The sequence below is a fragment of the Mustela putorius genome, unplaced genomic scaffold, assembly GCF_011764305.1.
Source record: "Mustela putorius furo isolate JIRA1106 unplaced genomic scaffold, ASM1176430v1.1 tig00000487_pilon_pilon_pilon, whole genome shotgun sequence".
Lineage (NCBI taxonomy): Eukaryota > Metazoa > Chordata > Mammalia > Carnivora > Mustelidae > Mustela > Mustela putorius.
Window position 1 is genome coordinate 6,703,210 of NW_025421399.1, and position 20,999 is coordinate 6,724,208.

At 47.2% G+C, this 20,999-nt stretch overlaps 1 protein-coding gene and 1 pseudogene across 4 annotated transcripts in view; both read right to left on the minus strand.

Moving 5' to 3' along the window:
* TEX2 (testis expressed 2) overlaps window positions 1-20,951 on the minus strand; it is a 106,117-nt gene extending 85,166 nt beyond the window's left edge. For all 4 annotated transcript variants that reach the window (XR_006607014.1, XM_045080904.1, XM_045080905.1 and 1 more), the window contains exon 1: window positions 20,820-20,951. The gene's annotated coding sequence lies outside the window, so the exon portion shown is untranslated. The remainder of the gene's footprint in view (window positions 1-20,819) is intronic.
* On the minus strand, window positions 460-633 carry LOC123392305 (annotated as a pseudogene).
* Window positions 20,952-20,999: the final 48 nt, after the last annotated feature.

Below are 20,999 nucleotides of genomic sequence, written 5' to 3' on the forward strand. Positions count from 1 at the left end.
TTCAGGTACCAGGCAAAGTGGCTGAGGTGACACTGAAGCGGGGGCAGAGCAGGAGTTACAAAGGGAAGAAGGGAGCAAGGGCCAGGGGGCCTCAGCCAGGTGAGGCAGGCGCCCGGAGGGGAGTGAGAACGTGCTTTTGCAAACCCCACCTGGGTGACTCCCTCGCCAGCTGCGTGACCTCGGGCTAGTTACACAATGTTTTTGCGCTTCAGTTTTCTAATCTACAGAATGAGAAAAATAAACTCTACCCCGTGGCATCTGTGTGGGGATGAAAGGAGTTCCACACAAGCCTTTATACGGGCTTCTCCCTATGTGACTAGTGCCCTTCCTGCCTTGACAGGTGTGGTCAGTTTCCTGGTCTGTAAAGGGGCAGCAGTAACTACAGGATGTTGTGATGATTAAGGGCAGGGGTATGGCCCTGGCTCTGTCCATCGCAGCCCGATGCAAATACTGGTTATTAAAGTATCCCGGGACGACTGAGTACAGGCTTAAGTAAGCATGAGGCTAACAGGCCCCAGGTGTGAACAAAGGCAGCATCGCTGGCAGAAGTATATACTATTTCCAAAAAGGTTGTTTTATAATTTTATGATTCAGTGCTTACACTTGATCTTAGCCAAAAGGCCGAGAAGTGATGTGATTCAGTGCTTAAAAAATACACTGAGGAGAGGGGGGGTTAAAGCCTTAGGCCAATAGCTGTAACCCTTCAGTCTGTACCCAGGCCCCTGCGTTTGGGACTCGGCCACGCTCAGGTCAGCTGGCCTCTGGATGTGGGGACCCTTTCAGGGAAAGCATTCAGGTTGTCAGACCTCATGGAGCGACAAGTGGAGGGTCAGTTCGTGCGTTTTAAAGACTGCTGGGCACGCATAACATCAGAAAGCGAGGTTCAGTGGTCAAGTTCAAAGGCAACCCAAGAGTAGGGAGATGCTTGGTCTGCTTTGAACCACCAGCACGACAGCCAGAGGCAACTTGCTCTCCTCCTATTCCTGCCACAGGAAAACTGACAGTAAGAAAAAAAAAGAGGATACCAATCAGAATAAGGCCAGTCACTCTCTCAAAAGGTCACTGATACCAAAGTCCCAACTCCTCAAAAGATGCTTCAGATTAGTCGGTCAAAATCTCTGCAAAGATGCCTCACTGAATTCCAAGGCCCCCAAGACAACTGTTACTCCCCAAAATTTGTTGTAGTAAAAACAATGGCAGGACTCAGCTCTAAGGTTTCCTCAGAAAGACCTTCCTGACCACTTCATTCTAAAAGCATGGCCTCCCCAGCCCCTTATTTTATTTTTAAGAACAGTAATACTACCTGACATCGTGTTACACGGCTACTTACTTGTTACCTCTCAGAATATATGCACTACAGAGTAGGCACTTAAATATTTATTGGTTCAATGAATGAAAGAACACCGCACTTAATACCTATGTAACCTGTTTATGGCCTTTTCAGGATATTCCATACGGTATAGAAAATGAATATATCATTTAGAGTCTAGTATATTTTTAGCAACTGGGCACCAAGTTTTAGCGCCAGAATGTAACATATTATAACACCTGCTAGGAGAAAGTGAGATCTAACTTCACACCTAGATCACCTCTACTCATATCCTCTGCAGCAACACAAGCCTTTCCTAACACAGGCTATGAGCATGGTACCACTCTTTTCTACAGAACCACTGTGTATATACAAAATGTTGTTTCTGCTGGGAAAATGCGTTTCTTCTAGGAAACTGAAATTCCAAGTCAGCCGCTGTCAAAGGAAAGGATCCTTCAGGAGAAGGGGGGTATACCTCTGGGTGGTAGTGGCTTCTCAGATCATTTTTCTAAGGTTTTAAAAAAAATTTATATGAAAGAGAGCACGTGCACGTGCATGCAGGAGCAGGGGAGGCACAGAGGGGAGGGAGAGGGACAAGCAGACTCCCTGCTGCACGGGGAGCCCAACAACATGCTCGACCCCAGGACCCAGAGATCATGACCTGAGCCGAAGTCAGATGCTTAACCAACTGAGGCACCCAGGTGCCCTATAGATCTCGATGGCATAATAAAAGCTCCTCGGCAAGTCACCATCTACCAGGGATTCAGAAGTGGAAATCGCAGAGCTGTTGCCATCAACAGAACTCCAAGGTATCCACCTGTAGCTCCTGGGCCTGCCTTTGGAGCAGAACCACCCCACTCCCAGCTTGTATCACACGCCAGGCCCACTGGAAAGTGGAGCAGAGGATTTGAAAGCAGGACACAAATCCAATACATGCAGTTCTTACAGAATATATATTCTCAAATGAGAGAATTCTGAAATCCTGTTGTGCATAGTAAGTATGCAATGCCTCCTTTTTAACTTACATAACAAGCAATTTATCTAACAAATTAATTTTCGGCTCTTAAGTCCCACTAGATCAAAGTATGTATCAGTCTTTTTAAGGGGAAAAGGATATGAGCAATGAGGGAAATAAATGCAGAGTTGGTCCTGCTTTGTCACACACACATAATCAACAACGCACTTACAAAGGCCTTCTCCAAAAAGCCTCTGACAGCAAACACTGGGCCCAGATCTCGAGGGGAGCAGGGAGTTAGTTGCACCTTCTGGAAGCACTACTCTCAAACTGTACAACTCTCTCAAAATAGGCCTGGCTGGGGCACCTGGGTGGCTCAGTGGGCTAAAGCCTCTGCCTTTGGATCAGGTCATGATCCCAGGGTCCTGGGATCGAGCCCTGCATCGGGCTCTCTGCTCCACGGGGAGCCTGCTTCCTTCTCTCTCTCTCTCTGCCTGTCTCTCTGCCTACTTGTGATCCCTCTCTGTCAAACAAATAAAATCTCAAAAAAAAAAAAAAAAAAAAGGCCTAGCTGCGTATTCCAGCCCTGCTAAATCTTACTGTCCAACAACCCACAATGCACACTCCCCAGCGAGCACCTCAACCCTCCAGAGAAAAATCAGCATCAGCACCAGCAGCATACTCCTTCCTAACATTCTCTTCCAAACCTTCCATTTTACTATTTTATATCAAGGGTTCTTAACATCTTATGGGCCAAATCTGGTCTGAGCGTACGTGTGTGGTTTCCTTGGGAGACGGTGCGTAGCTTTCAGAGGCGCAAAGGGGTGCACGTTCCAAAAGTTAAAACGCTGCTCTTTCGAGGGAGTAGCAGAACTTCATCTGTTATTTTGGGAAACCAAAGTTTCTTTCTTTTTTTTTTTTTTTTAAAGATTTTAAAAATTTATTCATTTGATACAGAGAGAGAGCATGAGCAGGGAGGAGGCAGAGGGAGAGAACGAGAAGCAGACCCCCTGCTGAGCCAGGAGCCCGATGTGGGGCTCGATCCCAAGACCTAGAGATCATGCCTGAGCCAAAGGCTAAGCACCTGAGCCACCCACGCGGCCAAAACCAAAGTTCCTCAGAGCCAGCTCTGGTTTGAACTGTTTCAGATCAAACAGTCTTTCCCAGGAAAAATACTAGGAAACCAGAGTATTGGCTCCCATACTTGGTTGCTGGGTGTGGATCTCGTGCATTTCTGGGGTGTCCAACAAGAGCCCGCTGGACCTCCCAGCAGGGTAAATCAAGATGACATGTCAGTGTGAGGTCTGCACTGAGGATGTTGATTCTGGAATTTGTTTGGGATTCTTCGCTGTTGGCATTTTCCACCCCAGGGGCTCTGACACCTCATGAAAACGACTATTTTTTCCTCAGAAACAATATTGTTTTATCCAGCTTCGTAAGAAAGATCAAAATTAATGTTGAGTCTTCAATGCTCTAGTGCCTCACTCAAAATGCAGGGCACATCTCCACAGAGACCTTCCTCCTGGGCAAGTTTCTTCTTTGACTGAGTGCTTCTACATCAAATGTAATCCTTAAAGCACTATTCCCACTGCGCTCTGGCTCCCTCACCGGACTGTGTCCCGGGTTATCTTTTTTTCAACATCCTGTAAGATGCATACGTGTACATTCCTCCTCCCATTTTTTAAAAACTGATTTTCTATTTTGGTCTTAACAAACCACTGTTCTTGATGTGGTTTTTCTAACTTGGAAATTATATATCATACCAACTTAAATATCCTGCAGATTTCATGAATTCTCCCCTTCCACCAACCGCAGCTGTTAGACCTACTGTGATCACATATCCTTTGTTTCTACAACCTACGTAAGAAACCGGACCTTGTTACTCTGAAAATCTCACTTTCATCTCGATTCTATCCAGTTGCCAATATTCCTTCACACATGTGGCAATTCTTGGTCTCTCTTCAAAAATGTGGCCAAAGGTGTAATAAAAGAAAGGCTAAAAAAAAAACACCCTGTTCTCTGCTTGTCTCCTGGACCACAATCTTCCTCTACTGTTTCTTCTAAACCAAAAGGTACCACTGTATTTGGAAAATAATCAGTTCTGGGAAAAGGTACCTTCACACTATTATTTCCAGAACAACGAGATGTACAGAAGGAGAAATTACAATCTGCTGAGAAAATTGCAAAATTATTTCTGACACTATTTGCTATAATTTGACAATTCTGTCGTAAGAGTCTGAGAATGGCACCATTGTGAGATGTCTGAAAACCATTGTCCTAACTGAAATCTGTTCAAATAGAATAGTTAGTTGATTTTCAAGTCACATAAAAGCACAGATAGGGGCGCCTGGGTGGCTCAGTGGGTTAAAGCCTCTGCCTTCAGCTCGGGTCATGATCCAGGGTCCTGAGATCAAGCCTCGGCATCGGGCTCTCTGCTTAGCGGGAAGCCTGCTTCCCCTTCTCTCTCTGCCTGTCTCTCTGCCTTCTTGTGATCTCTCTCTGTCAAATAAATAAATAAAAATCTTAAAAAAGAAAAAAAAAAAGCACATATAGACCAGAGATCCTTCCTATTAAATCAAGGCATGAAATACCTACAAAGCCTATCACCAAAGCAATATAAATTTTAGTCTCAAAGTATCCTAGCCATTCATCTCAAGTCTATGTAAGTAAGGATCTTAAGATCTTTAAATTTTGACTTACACACTAAATGAAGTAATAAACAATGCTCCTTTATTTTTATTTTTTTTAAGATTTTAAAAATTATTTTAAAAATTAAAGATCTCCGCTGAGCAGAGAGCCTGATTCGGGGCTTGATCCCAGGACCCTGGGATCATGACCTGAGCCGAAGGCAGAGGCTTAACCCACTGAGTCACCCAGGCGCCCCAACAATGCTCCTTTAAAAGAAAAAATCAATGTCAGGAAAAGCAGACATGTTCTATTAATCTAGCTGGTTTTCACTCACACATATTTGTTCTCCATACATTTTTACTGTTTTCTTTTTTTTTTCTAAGATTTTATTTATTTATTTGACAGACAGAGATCACAAGTAGGCAGAGCAGCAGGCAGAGAGAGAGAGAGAGAGGAGGAAGCAGGCTCCCTGCAGAGCAGAGAGCCCAATGTGGGGCTCGATCCCAGGACCCTGGGAACATGACCTGACCCTAAGGCAGAGACTTTAACCAACTGAGCTACCCAGGCGCCCCATACTGTTTTCTTTTAAATACATCGGACCTTTCACTTCTCTGTGTTCACAGAAGAGAAAAGTAGAATGGATAATCCCAAGCAATTGATTTGGGAATAAATGGCATTTTTTGGTAGCTTCCCATTAAAATGGGTCTGCGTGGGAGGAACGTGAACCGAGCAGAGTGGAGTGGGAAGGGAGACCCCGGGCACAATGGGGTGCAAAGGGAAGCCAGCTAAAGGCATAAAGACGAGCAAGAAATAACCTACTCAGATAACTGAGGGCCACTGCCATAACTTCCTCTGTATTTAACATCCACAGTGCTGAGTCTTCATTAATTTTAGATGAATTTCACGGTAGGTTTTGTGTAATTACCAACAGCTTGCATTACTAGCTCATGAGACAGCTCTATCTATGAAGAGATCTGGTTTCCTAAGCAGAGCCTCCTGGACCGCATGCCCACCTCCGTGTGAAGGTGAGCGCTGCCAAGGAGCTAACGAGTCCTCAAAAGCAGGAAAAGAAGGAGACCTTCTGCCCAAACCCTTTCAGGGCCAGAGCCCTAGCTCCCCAGAGCACTGGGAGAAATTCGGAGAGGGAAAGAAGCTTAAACTACCAAAGGTAGAAAATGATCATCTTTCACTGTAATTTAAATTTCTGCTGTTGCAATGATGCACATTTGTCACCAATGCTCTCTTTCTTATATACTGGCCTGCCCCTGGAAGAACAGTCTTTCTGGAAGCAATAACTTCTGTTGTTTCTGCCTCTGGAAGCACTGGAATAAGGATTATAGAACAGAATCATACTTTCATGAACCGAGCTCACCATCATGGGATACATACAAGGTCCACAAGGAAAGGCAGGAGCCTGTGACAGCAAATGCATGTGTGTGTTCCTGGCTGGGTGGAGGCCACCAGAGCAGATGGCTGGACTTTGCGGATGGAAGCAGGTAGCAAGCTGAGACCCCCAAGACATCCCAGGGAGGGGCAGGATCCACCATCCAGAACCACAGGGCTGGGAGGCTTCCTGGTTCTCTGTCTAGCTCAGGGCCCCCTTTCTGGCTGCAGACAAGAATTACCAGATGGAACAGAAAAGCCAATGGCGGGGAACAGATTAACTTAGACTACATTAAGGGGGAAAAAAAAAAGGGAGGGGAGGGGGGAGGAAGAAGGGGAGGAAGAGAAGGTGGTATAAGAGAGAAACCCAAGAAAAATGAGAAGAGAGGCCTCGGAGAAGTTAGGAGGCAGTTAGGGCATTGACCAAAAGAAAGTGACTAAAGAAGCCAAGGACAAAATATCCTGGCGCATGGCACCGGGCTTGTAGGACAAGTTCATCCAGTGCTCTCTGAGCAAAGGGTACCTTACAGATTTGAAGAGGGGAGAGGGGCCAGTAGAGAGAAAAGAGGCTCTCGAGGACCCAGAGGTAGCCAGGTATGATGAGTGAGAAGCCAGGCTAGCGTGCATGGGCCCCCACCATGCCTCTGGCAGACTGTGATCTAGGTTCTTTCCCTACTGTTAATTGGTCCTTCCTTTCTCAAAAGCTGGCTTCAGAGCTTTCTAAGTGAGAGGTACAGAAACTTCAGCTCCTTCGAGGGCTGTGTGAAAGCTTGACGAACATATGACCCTATCACCACCAAACACAAATCCACAAACACCCGCAAGATTTCACATTCAATTTGCAAGCAGGTACAGACTTCTCCCTTCCCCTCCCCAAGGTTAAAAACCCCGATTTAATGGGCTCCCTGCTCGACGGGAAGCCTGCTTCTCCCTCTCTGACTCTCTGGATTGTATTCCCTCTCTCTATGTCTCTCTATCTGTGACATAAATAAATAAAATCTTAAAAACAACAACAACAACAACAACCCGGATTTCAAGAACTCATTACATTATTTTCAAGAACATGTATAGAGGTTCGATGTACACCCTTTGGGTAGTGGGGTATGCAGTCTTTTAGAAGTCTGGGCAGGACAAGAGAAAGGGCAAGGTGAAGTCCTGCCCCAAGAAAACAACAAAAGCTTTGTGGGGTGTTTTTGTTTTTTTTTTTCACTCCTGTGGCCAAGACTTTCGTGGGAAAATAGGTGGTTCCTTTCTAGACACTTTACAACCAACCAAAAGTTGAAAAGCAAATATTCTAAAACATACTTAAGTGCTTGCCTAAGTTAAAAAAGAAAGAAAAACTGGCACACTGACTTTTAAGCTATTAATCAGGAAGAAAAAAATTGAATTAGCCACTTTTTAATTGAGAATGTATCATGTTTCATGCTATGCAAATACTTGCTTTAAGATTCTTCGAGACCTTCCTTAAAAAGAATGACAAAGTGGGTGAACACTTTTAAGAGACTCTCATTTAAGAGACTTGCAGAAGACTGCCTTTCACTGCCCAGGAGAGTGTGGACCTGCCCTGTGACAGTCCCCAAGTACAGCCACTGCTTTGGGAGCGGCGTCATCTGCTGAATGCTCGAGCGTCAACGGATGCCCAGCCCAGGTTAACTCAAGGTGGGGACAACCCGTTTGATGAGTCCTTTCTCCAGCCCCAAATCACCATGAAATCTACAAGCTGGCTCGATGAAAGCTTCCAAAGCTAGTTTGAGAGCTCCCTGCTTGTGTCGCAGGGTCACCCCCTCCCTAAGCAATAGCATCACACCAGTGAGAGATCCGGGTTTGTACTCTACAACAATGGGCAGAAATACAAACTGACAGGGCTGACCCAGGGAACCACCCTGCTTTACGGTGGCAAAAACCTCATTTTCCCTTTACACGCCCATTGGGGCCCCTGTATGAACTCCAAAAATAGAAAAACGTGGCTCCCAAAAAAAAAAAAATCACACTTTTCCCCTTGGCTTGCTTTGAAGTACTGAACACTTACCAACCAATAGTGCCCACCCACGCTCCATGCCATGCTGGGCGAGGGACCACCGGCCCCCGCTGCAGTGCCGTGCCAGAGTCCAGAAGGAGCAACAGGATGTTTCTGGGCGGGAAAACTGGAGCTACTGGGTCAACTCTGCCAAATCACACAAAATGCTCAAATTCTTAGGCCACAGTACAGCTAAGGACTTTGAGATTTTGAATCCTGCAATTCCTGGAAGCCGTCTAAGCTGTGGGTCATATATTTTAAACGTTTAAAATTCTATTGTTTGAGATAAACACTCTGTATGAATTATAAATTCATACAGTTGGAAGGAGCTCTTGATCACCTGCCCCCAGAAAATTCTGGGCCCTGCCCTTGCTACATCTGCTGCCAAAGCAACTCTCACCTAATTCAGAATCTCAAGATATGTTTTTCCCTTCCACAAGACTTTCGTCCCACAAATCAGACCTCATGAGATAAAATTCGCTTCAGGCTGTTAAGCCTCTGCCAACAGCCCTCTTGATCGCAGTCAGACCTTAAAACAAAAGCTAGGCTGACCAAAGAAGTTCAGCCTCTGGCTCAGAGTATGATCAATAGTCATTTCTGTTGGGAGTTTTAGCCTTAAAAAAATTTAATGTTCCTGCTTTACTATTAACCTTCCCCATCAGGATCGAATACCACTCATCATATCCCCACAGACATTAGTCTACCCTGGGATACTAAAACAAAAGCAACTCCTTTCCCATGGGTTTTCTACTACTCTGACTTATTTTCCACTTCAATTTTGCCTCTGAACTTCGCCAGGGCAAGCAGCTCAACTTGCCCTGAGGACAAGTCCCTTCAGACTTCTAGGACAGGTACTGCAGTTTCTACTCCAAATTCTTCCAGGGCGGGGCGGGGAGGGAGTGGGGGAGTTGAGGCAGATGGCAGCCCAAGGAGGAGCCACATCAAATTAGTCATTGCCATGGCCTGATACTCTAAAGGTCATTTCCAAAGGGCATCTATATTGGAGGACACCAAGATGGCTCCTGTACAGCGAATGGGAGGAGCGGTTCCATCGTTTTTATCAAAGGAAATAGAAAGAGGCAGGAAATGCTCCAAGAGCAGGGGCTGTGGAGCAAGCCTGCCTTAAGCCCCAGCTCTGGGCTTATCTCCCAGCTCCCTTGCCCTCTGGATGGCTTTATCCTATCCACACCCTCAACTGGCTTTTCCTTATTTGTCATCATTAGGTCCAAACAGCACCCACCCAACACACACACACACACACACACATCCCTCTACCTGCTCTCAGAGGTAAAATATCAGCAAGGTGCTATTAAAATTTACCATGTGGTCCACTTCTATTAACACTCACCTACAAACATCTTCACAGTCTACTACATCTGCCAGGGGCCTCTTTTAAGATCTGCCTGTGGAACAAAATCACTGCCTGCTCAGTCTGGGAGGCCGTCCTACGATTACATACCTGGTCCTGCCATCATGACTGGAAGGCTTGCTGCCAGCCTTCTGCGGTCAAGGCACACAGAGGAGTCTCTCCTAGGGTTTTCTTTGGGGCCATGTGTGCCCATACTCCTTTGCTCTATTTCAGTCTATGCCAATCCAATTCCAATAAGCGGATCACTTATTTATCTGGCTGTGATGTTAAGGTTTCCAGTGCCTGGAGACATTGGCTGCTCCCCCTCAGGCATGAGTTGACAGATACCTGACCCCTTCCCTCTGCGCTGTTCTCAAGCAGCTTCGGTGCTAATTTCCACTGGAGAGTTTCTGGGCACCACTTTGGTGCCCACACTGCCGCTGAGTCACATAGGTCTCTATGTTATCTGGTTCTGCAAATTTCCTGTATGCTTTTTTTTAACATGTATATACTTTTCGATCCCCTTAATATTCAGACATGCAAGTCTCCCAGAAAACACATCACTCTTATCCTCGATAAATACCTCCACTCTGGTTATCAGAGGACCTGGTCTGGGGACCCAATCCATTCTTCCAAAACAAAACAAAAGAAAGGAAAGTTACCTAGGAAACCAGGTAATAACGTCCCACATCAGTTTTCTCTCTCAGAATCACAATCGCAAAAGCTATAAAGGAAATGTAACTGCCATCTCTGCCTCAAGTCCTTTTCCTGCTTAGAAATTGAAAGTTCTGGTGAAGATCCAGGTGTTTCCTGTAACTCCCTCCCAAGTGACAGGTGATCTGAGGAGGCAGACTCCTCCCCTCATCTAGAAGTTGGCCTCAGAAGGAAGGGCAAGTCTGCCCATCTGCAGGGCCAGGTCTAAACACAGTTGCCTCTTTTCTCTCCAGTGGTCAATCTCCCAACATCAGGAAGATCCCTCCACCCCTACTGCTGTCTAGCGCCCTCTTTAGGGCCCATCTAGCATTATTTTTGAGTAGTATGGGGGCTATTCACAAACACCTGCTGAACACCCAAGGGTAGAGCACTCTGGTTTGCTGATAAGAGCTGGGGAGGGAGTGAGGAGTGTCAGAGGGAGGAAATACAAATAGGAAAAGGGCACAATCTCCATCTTCTAGATAGAGGAAGACTACTACGTCCCTGACTGTGGGCTGCATATGGAAGACTCTGCCCTTGAGGCCTCAGTTTGGAGCCCCATGCTACCGATGGCATACTCAGCAAGTGATGCCTCCTGAGGCTGGGGCAGGAACCCTGGCAACGTGGCCCATATGAAGGCTTCAGGAGGTAAGGCAACCCCAGCCCAGAGGATGGAGAGGTGCGGAGGAGATGGGCTGAGGGCCTGGGCTGTCTTGCTCACCTATTTCTCCCCAGCACATAGTAGATGCTCGATGAATATGTTTCAAAAATGGGTGACAGTTGTCAAGAATAGATTTAAGAGCAAATAAGGAGAGCAGCTTTAAATTTATCTAGAAATTCTGAAAAACAGGTGCCAAGGGAAGTGTAATACCAGTGAGTTGCAGAGTATGCACAGCCAATGTTTTCTGCCAGAAGTAATTTACATTTCTTTTCACTGCAAATGCAAGCTGGCCCTCACCTAGTCCTTTACCAAGTGCTGTGATTTTTATCTTTAAACCTCTCCTCTCTCTCTTTCCAATTTCGCTGCCACCACTCTGGTCCAAACGACCACCTTTTTGCTTGGAAGACAGAAGCAGCCCCCTCATGGCTCTCCCCACAGTGACTCCCCTTTATTCGCCCAATAGCAGTGGAAGTGGTTTTAAAAATTCCTAATATGGGGGCCCGCTGCCTGGCTCAATCAGCAGCGCATGTGACTCCTGATCTCAGGGTGGGTCTTGCATTCAAGCCCTACACTGGGTGCAGAGCTTACTTAAAAACAAAATTTAAAAATTTTAAAAAATCCTGGGGCGCCTGGGTGGCTCAGTCGGTTAAGCAGCTGCCTTGGGCTCAGGTCATGATCCGAGGGTCCTGGGATCGAGCCCCACATCAGGCTCCCTGATCTGTGGAGAGCCTGCTTCTCCCTCTCCCTCTGCCTGCTGCTCTACCTACTTGTGCTATCTGTCAAATACATAAATAAAATCTTTAAAAATTTTTAAACACATAATCCTAACATGAGCATACCATATCCTTGCTCAAAACCCTATGAGAGCTTCTTGTGGCTCATGGACTAGGAGCCATGTTCTGAAAAGTGCTATATGGTCCAGCCCCTCCTGCCTTCTGCCTCAGCCGGGCCCATGCCTCTCTGCTCCTGGTTTATTATATTCTAGGCACCTTCCTGCTCCCAGGAGGAAGGGAGGGAGGCCTTTCAGGAACTGAACCACCTGCTCCCTCTTCAGGAAACAGCTCTACCCCCTCACCTCATTCCCATTTGTGCTTTCCTTTGTAGCACTTCTCACTATTCTTTAGGACGTATTTTTTAGCAGACCTCTGCTTTTCTCCTTCCTCCAGGAGGGCAAGGACCTTGTCAGTTTTGCCCACTGCTGTAGACACAGTACCTGGCACACCATCTGACCCATTGCGCAACCTCCTTTAATGTCTGTTGGGTGATGAATGAATGAATGCAAGCGTGGTAGAAAACAAGCAGAAACCTGAGATACGGCTCTTCAAAACTTGGGTCCATAGAAGGAGTCAAACAGTTTTTAGAGTAGAATAATCCAGAACGGGAAATAAGGGGGGAAAGAGTCTTGGGAATCCATGCCTGGAGCTGTCCAGTGGGTTCAGACCCATCTCACAGAAGAAGCATGTTCTGTGCCTTTGTCCCAGACTTGAAATGCATTCTCCTGCCAACTTTTAAGGGTGGCCTTCTCGTCTGGGTGGGCTTCCTGTCCCAGGCTCAGGAGGCATCACTCTCACGGAGTATGGGGCGCCAACCTGAGACCCCAAGGTTATAACCTTCCCTATATAGCCAGGTCAGGGACACCTAATTTTCATAAGCAAGACTATGCAGACTTGCAAGAAATGTTCATTTAGGATTCTGAATTTCAACTACTCACACCAGTCCTGTAATTAGGCAGCATGTGATATTTTTTTTTCTCTAGGACCATATCTACCATATAATTTTATATTACAAAGATACATTTATACTGTGACAGAAAATCCACCAAAAATGCTTCAAATGGAAACTATCTTGGAATAAGATTAGCAACATGTCGATAATTATTGAAACAATGATAGATACATGGGCCTCATTATATTATTCTCCACTTTTGTGAATTTAAAAAATGTTTCCAGAATAAATTTTTTTTAAAAGGAACTAGTGTAATTATATACAAATTTGATCAGCTCTAACAAAATACCCTGTAGGATACTAACAAACTCTGATATGGCTGGGATTCTATTTTACTGAACATCCCAAAACAGGCCAAAGAACCAAAGCCAGTGACTCGTTTCATGAAGTTTTCCTCTTGTATGATCCCGAGGTGTGGCCATTTCCCTAAGAAAGCACCACACCAAATCTCATCGAGCATGGAGTTCAGGTGGGTACCACTTAGCAACTCTTGAGTTGTCACCTTTGATCGCCTGGTAGTGAGGCCACTGGCCTCTGCCTCCTTTTATGGGGGGAAAAAGGGGCTAAAAATCTACCCTCCATATCAAACCCCAAAGCAGACAGCTGCAGGAAGGAGCTGAGCAACAAAGCTTCCTGTTGAATACGGCTCCCACGGCAGACAGGGCCCAGGCTCCCTGCCAAGTGCTCCCCAGGCACAGGTGCTCCATGGTTAGCACACCACAGAGCATCTAACACCAAGCCACCTCAGAATGTGCCCAGCAGATGCATATTAGCCATCTCGTCTCAACTTCAGCCCTGTGGTTACTTTACACATGGAATGATGGGAAATGCTGACCACGAACAGAAGCTCATCCATTCCAAGTCAAGATGCCGACTGTGTGAGAATCAGCAAACCCTTAGCCCCAGTCCTTCCTGTACGTGCCTCGCAACGTCCTCCAGAATCCCCAGACATCAGCTCATTCTATCCTAACGGCCACTTAGGATGCGAAATTGAGGCAGCAGGAGCCTAAGAAATCCCCAAGTCCCCTAAAGAAGTATCTGGCTCCTGAGCCAGGGGTCTTCACCTCTACCCTGCAGGGCTCTGATGACTGGCCGTCCCACAACCTCCTCCACACCTCTTCCCTTCTCTCCTCCCCATGCCACACTTTCTACATGCATCCTGTTCCCTCTAGAAATGCTTTGCTGGACACTCCCAATTGCTAGCTCCCCCCCTTTCTTCCTTCTCAGTCTCCCCCTTCCTAGGAAGGAGCCTTCACACTTAAATCACAATGTAATATACACATACAATGTATACATCTCTTGACTTGTTTACTGTCTGGACTAGATAATGTGCTATGTGCCCGCAGAGACCACATCTGTTTTGCTCCCCACTGGATTTCCAAGGACAGGCACAATGGTTGGCTCCAGTAGATGCTCAAATATTTATTGAACGCGTAATAATCATTGTTTAGTCAGTCCTTTCAGTGAAAAGATTTTTAAATTCTCTATTTCAAGCCCCAAATGATAAATATGACCATTTTTAGGAACACTGTTTAAAAGGCAGCGTTAGATGCAAAAAGGAATTTAAAATTGAATATGAAAACAGCCCAGCTTACGCCAGCTGTAAGAAACAACAGAGAAATGAAACTCAGAAGTGCCTGTTGTGATTCTGAAAGGTTACTGCAGGAGGGATCTGAGGGGTGGGTTTAATCTCAAATCCCAAAGAAGCTTAAGACTGAAGTGGGCTCTGCTTGCCTGTGCTATTCTCAAAAAACTTTTTTTTTTTTTTTAAGACTTTATCTATTTATCTGACAGGCAGAGATCACAAGTAGACAAGAGAGGCCAGCAGAGGTTTGGGGGGTGGAAGCAGGCTCCCTGCTAAGCAGAGCTCGAAGGCAGGGCTCATTCCCAGGACTCTGAGATCATGACCTGAGCCGAAGGCAGAGGCCCAATCCACTGAGCACCCCAGGTGCCCCCATCTCAACTATTAAGATAAGCCCAGGAGGCACTCAATTTGTTAGGTCCAATAACCTGCCTGGGGAAAAGCCCTTAGAACCAACACTCCAGGGGCGCCTGGGTGGCTCAGTGGGTTGAAGCCTCTGCCTTCGGCTCAGGTCATGATCCCAGGGTCCTGGGATGGAGCCCCGCATCGGGCTCTCTGCTCAGCAGGGAGCCTGCTTCCCTTCCTCTCCCTCTGTCTGCCTCTGACTACTTGTGATCTCTGTCAAATGAATAAATAAAATCTTAAAAAAAAAAAAAAAAAAAACCAACACTCCAGGCAAACCCAAAAGCGAAAGGCTCCCTGATTGTTTCAAAGCCCACCTGCGTTTCCCATCCCACCAGCTCCACAAAGAAGGACTGGATTCTGCTCTCAACGGTCCCACTTATGCTCCCGGTGACCCAGCTTGTGGCTTCTGTTCACCAAAGGAAAATCTTGCCTTTCAAGGACTTAGGTCGCCCGCAACTGGCACAGGAGCTATTCTTTAAAGGTTGAGCAAAATTCTCCCAATTCATAGTGATGCCCTGAACAAGAACTCAGATTTTTTTTTTAAGATTTTATTTATTTATTTGACAGAGAGACATCACAAGTAGGCACAGAGGCAGGCTCCCCGCTGAGCAGAGAGCCCAGTGCACGTGGCTTGAGAGGATTCCAAGAACAGGCAGAGTCCACCTGAAAGCAACCAAAGAGCTCGCATTGGAGAGCAACAGAAGCCCTCATCTTTGCTGTGTGACCTTGGATGAGGTTCGTACTTCTCTGAACTTCAGTGCTCTCATCTTACAATAAGATTGACCATGGTCTCCCCTACTCAAAGGGCCGTGTGAAACTGAAAAAGAGACAGTGCCTGGCACACACAGCAATTCTCCATAAATGAGAGTTACTCATATTGTTATCACCTGACTACTGGTTTCTGCTTTAACAGACACCCAAGTGAGACTTCACGAGCCCTGAATGAAGGAACTCCTTTCAACCATTTAATTTCTCAGATTCTGGGGCACCTGGGTGGCTCAGTCGTTAGGCATCTGCTTTTGGCTCCGGTCACAATCCCAGGGTCCTTGGATCAAGCCCTGCCTCGGGGGTCCCTGCCCTGCGTGGAGTCTGCTTCTCCCTCTCTCACTCCCCCTGCTTGTGTTCCTTCTCTCACAGTGTCCCTCTCTGTCAAATAAATAAAATCTTTTAAAAGAATAAATAAGTAAATAACTTCTCAAATCCTTAGTTCATAAACTCACAAAATCTGATACTGTGTCGAAGGGAGTCAGCGGAGGAGACTGAGAAATCAAGTCTTCATTTTGGAAAAGAGAGCCTCGAGGCCCAAGAACACACACAATACCAAGATAAACCCCAGGACTGGGAGCAGGCCTTCCGATGCCCACTCTAGAGCTCTCTCTGCCTCATCCAGTGCTAGTCATAGGCTTCTGCACATTCATGACCTCCTAGGCCCCTACTGTGTAATGGCATCTCATGATACTTTACCCAAAGCAATTAAACACCACAAGGAGTTTTGAAAGGGGAAACACAAGAATCTTGTATATAACCTTGAGGAGCATTAAAATTCACATGTAAGACTATGCAGGTTTCCAATCTTCTTACAATGATATTTATTTTTAACTTGGGATTTAAAGTTGACAAAGACCTTAATGAACAGGCAGGACAAAGGGAGCTGTCTGCCCATGGCTCGTTAGCTCCTAGAGTTAATGCTCCTCATGGGGACAAGAGTCAGCCAAAGGACAGAGTTCCAGGCAAACAGGAAAACGTTCCTCCGGCCCACAGATCAAGGATTATTGCCTAGGCTCCAAGTGGCAAATCTTTGGAGGTATTCACCGGCTTCAGCCCAGAGCCACCCACCAGTTAACCCTAACCCTGTCATTCAGTACCATCAACTGACATTGGGTGCCCACTATGTGCCAGGTACGGGAGTGGCTTCATGTAATCCCCACAACTACCTATAAAGACCGCACTACTGGGGTGCCTGGGTAGCTCAGTCAGTTCAGCGTCTGCTTTTGTCATGATCTCAGGGTCCTGGGATCCAGCCCCGCGTCCGACCCCTGCTCAGCAGGGAGTTCGTTTCTCCCTCTCCCGCCAGTCCCCCCGCTCATGCACGTACATGCTCTCTCTCTCAAATAAATAAATATTTTTTAAAAAATGAAGAATGCACACTATAGTTCATCTGATCTAGAGCCCACTACTGTAAGACGTACCATTATATTATGTACCAAAAAAGGACATCATTGCCAACTACAACTGTGAGACCCCATAGATTATAAGATATTTTTCTTCAGAAATGTTAAAATGAGAAAAACTGTACTTGTCTTACCATTGTTGGAATGTGAATACTGTCCCATTTTATAGATAAAGAAACTGATGTACAGAAAGAGAAAAAATAATTTGCCCAAAGTCACACAGCTGCTAAATGGAAGCATTGGGATATGCCCTGGTAGGTCAGGTCACCTTTTCACAGCAGTAAACTCAAATTTCCTGGCAGCCACACGAATGACCCAAAAAGGCACCAGGTAGAGACACAGGACATAGGGTGCTAACTCCTGGTCCACCATAAGCACAGTAACTGTGGCAATTCTCTGAACATCTCTGAACCTGACCTTTCATACGTCCAAAGAAGGCACTGTGCTACAACTGCCATACGTCTTCTGGAAGAAGCAACATAGTACAATGGAAAAAGCATGTTTTGGAATCACAAAGTCCTCGACTGACATTCTTGCTCCACTATCTAACCAGCTTATCATTCTAGACAAGTTACTGAGGCTGCTCAGAGCCTCAGTTTGCTTGTCCATAAAATGAAGCTCCCAAGATCTATCTCCCTTAGAGGGCTGCTCATGGACTGGAGAAGATACCTATATCCACATCCACATCTATCTGATAGAGAGATCTCCTGGAGAGAGAGAAAGATAGTAGTACAGAACAGAATTGAAATTCAGCAAACGCTTTCTTTTCTATACTAGTTGCCTTCTGCTTTGGGACAGAATCAAAGAACAAACATTCCCTGTGACCTCAACAATGCCCAAGGGGGACCCTCAGGGGAGAATAAGGATCAGAGAGAAGAAAGTAGATGCTGAGGGATAGTCTGGCAAAGAAAATGAAGTGGAAGCACCTAGAGGCCAGGGACAGTATTTGTCTAATGAACTTCCAAGTTTTTGAATAAATAGATAGCAGAAAGGGAAAAAAGAACAGGAACCAATACCATGAAATGATACCAGTGAATAGATATGAGAATGCAGATTATCTTATACCAAACCTGAAACAGAAAACCACTCTTTTTTTTTTTTTTAAAGATTTTATTTATTTATTTGAGAGAGAGACAGTGAGAGAGAACATGAGCGAAGAGAAGGTCAGAGGGAGAAGCAGACTCCCCGCGGAGCTGGGAGCCCAATGTGGGACTCGATCCCGGGACTCCAGGATCATGACCTGAGCCAAAGGCAGTCGTCCAACCAACTGAGCCACCCAGGCGCCCAGAAAACCACTCTTTGAAGTTTCAGTTTGATACCAGAAGTGAATTAAAGTGGGAAGAATTTCCCATTGTTCTGTTTTGTTCTTACATTAAATAATATTCTGTGCATTTCTCCCCTTTCTTTCCTCAAGAACTTCAAAACAACCTCAGAAGAGAGCTTTTGACTTGGAGGGAAGGCAAATCATAGGGCACATAGAACTAAACCCTCCACCCCTTTTGTTTTTTTCCACCATAACCCACAATGCCTTCCAGGTTCTGGTACACTACCGACTTAATAAAAATAAGTCGAATGATGGGGCGACTGGGTGGCTAGGTGGCTTAAGCCTCTGCCCTCCGCTCAGGTCATATCTCAGGGTCCTGAGATCAAGCCCAGCATCAGCACTGGGCTCTCTGCTCAGCAGGGAGCCTGCTTCCCCCTCTCTCTCTGCCTGCCTCTCTGCCTACTTGTGATCTCTGTCTGTCAAATAAATAAAACCTTAAAAAAAAAAAAACATTAGTCAAATGAATATTTTTCAGCTACATACAATTTCTTTTTGACGAAGACTCCAAAACACCCTGTACATTTATTCTACCTGAAAGCCTAATCTCTTCTGCTTTTCCAGAAGTATTCTAAAATCATCATCTCTAATGAACAAACAATACATTTGGTACATGTGATTTCTCCAACCCTCTCATAGGAGGACATTCTCCTCTCTTCAAACCTCCAGGCCCCAGAAACTCAGCCCAAGCAAACTCCTGCACTTGCCCTCCCCCACTCTGTCCCAGTCCCTGGGTCCCTTGTCGGTTGTCTCCATTACCACCAACCTCCAACTTGAATCGGGTTGTTAATCTCCTTCCTCTCAGGCACAGCCCCTCTTCCTGCAGATAAATGAACAGGCCAAGCTGAGTTCACCCAGAGCCCTCCATACGCTGACTGGAGGCCTTCACTGACACTCCTGGAGAGCCCCATGTGAAAGAAACTGTCTGCCTAAAGACCTACTCTGTACCCATCACCTTAGGAGGCTTGTTTTCTGAAAGTTTGGACAACTACCCATTCCTGGAAGAATCTGAAATACCAAAATATCTTAAGGGTTAAGAAAAGCTAATAAGGGGCACCTGGGTGGCTCAGTTGGTTGAGCAACCGCCTTCGGCTCAGGTCATGGTCCTGGAGTCCTGGGATTGAGTCCCGCATCGGGCTCCCAGCTCCATGGGGAGTCTGCTTCTCCCTCTGACCTTCTCGCCTCTCATGCTCTCTCTCACTGTCTCTCTCTCAAATAAATAAATAAAAATCTTTTAAAAAAAAAAGAAAAGCTAATAAGAATGATTGCTTGGAATGACTCTTCCAATACCTCCTACGAGATAAGCTTCACAGTGTCACCTAGTTCTAACCCCTCAAACCTAGACTCCTCAAATACCCCCTTACTCTGGAGTTCAAGGATCATTTGCCCCTCCGTTTTTCCTTATTGGTTTCCATATAACAGCCACTCATTGGTTTCTTCCACCTCACATCTGGCTCCTGAAAGGACTCCTTTAAATCCTTTGATGGGGATCATCAAACATGCAGAAGGCTGGTTCCTTTCAATTCTTGAGCAGAGCTGCCACGGTGGACTTCAAACAGGAATATGGTACCACCCCTGCCTTCAAGGAGCCCACGCTTTCCCTTCAACTCTAAAAAAGTATGCCCTTCCAGCGCAGCGTCTGTAAAACGTAGTGACAAAGTACTTCATAGCTTTGGAGAAAAAGAGCGAGGGTGGGAACAGACTTTGCCCTTATATTTGATGCCCTGTAACCATAACAACCGATGGTTTAAGTAACCATCAACCCACTGAGGGGCTAAGTTTTCCAAAAAACCGTTTTTAAAAGGGGAAAACTCCCCTGCACCAACTCCCGCGTCGGCCGTGCAATTCGGGCGGCGTGCATGGTGCAACTGGAGTTGCGGTGCATTCCTTCTCCGGGTCCCTCGGCTTCGCTGGTGTGCTCGCCAGCGGCCAGCAGCCACAGCCTCCACCGTCACACCCGCGCTCGCGGGCAGGGCACCTGGCGTTAGGCCTCAGCCCAATGTCACTTGTTAACCTTCCGATCCCCCGGCTCTCGGCACGCCGCCGCCCCCTGTCCACGGCCACCGGCGATCTCCAGGAGTTGGGGGAAACAACCCGAGCGCAGTGAGCCCCTGACAGATCCGCGTAAAAGTAACCGCGGTTCTTGACTTGCAAAGCGTTTCGTGACGTGGGCGAGGGGGGCGGCAGGAACCCGGGGCCCCATTCATAAATTTACAAGCTGTTTTCCCTAAGTTGCGTGTGGACTGCCCTCCCTGGTCCCGGCCGAGCCGGGAACCCGCGGAACGCAGGCTTGGGGTACGGGAGGCGGGGGCGGTGGGGGGGGGGGGGGAACGGACGGGCTGGCCGCCGCCACCGGTCGGGGTCAAGCCTAAACCGCCACATCCGACCCCGAAGGAAAGAGGGGTTCGCCCGGGGGCGTCGCGGGTGGGCGTCTCCGTCAACACGGGGCCGTGACAGCGGGGCGGAGACCTGGGGGGGCCCGAATCCCCGCGCCCCGCCTCACCAACGGCCGCCGGCCCCCAGCGCAGCCGGGACCCAGCGGGGTTGGACCGCCCCCAGCCCGGGCCTTCTCTGCGGACGCCCCTTCCACCGCCCCCCTGCCCGGCCCCAGTCGCGCTCACCCCGGCTCTGCTGGCTCCTTCATTGTACTGCGCCGGCGCCCGTGCTCCGCGGCCGCCGCGGATCCGGCTTGGGCTCCAGCTCCGGCCGCTGTCCTGCCGCCCGCCCGCCCCCGGGCACCGGCCGCCCCGCCCCGCCGGCAGACCCGCCCCGCGCCCGCGGCCGCCGCCGCCAACCAGAGG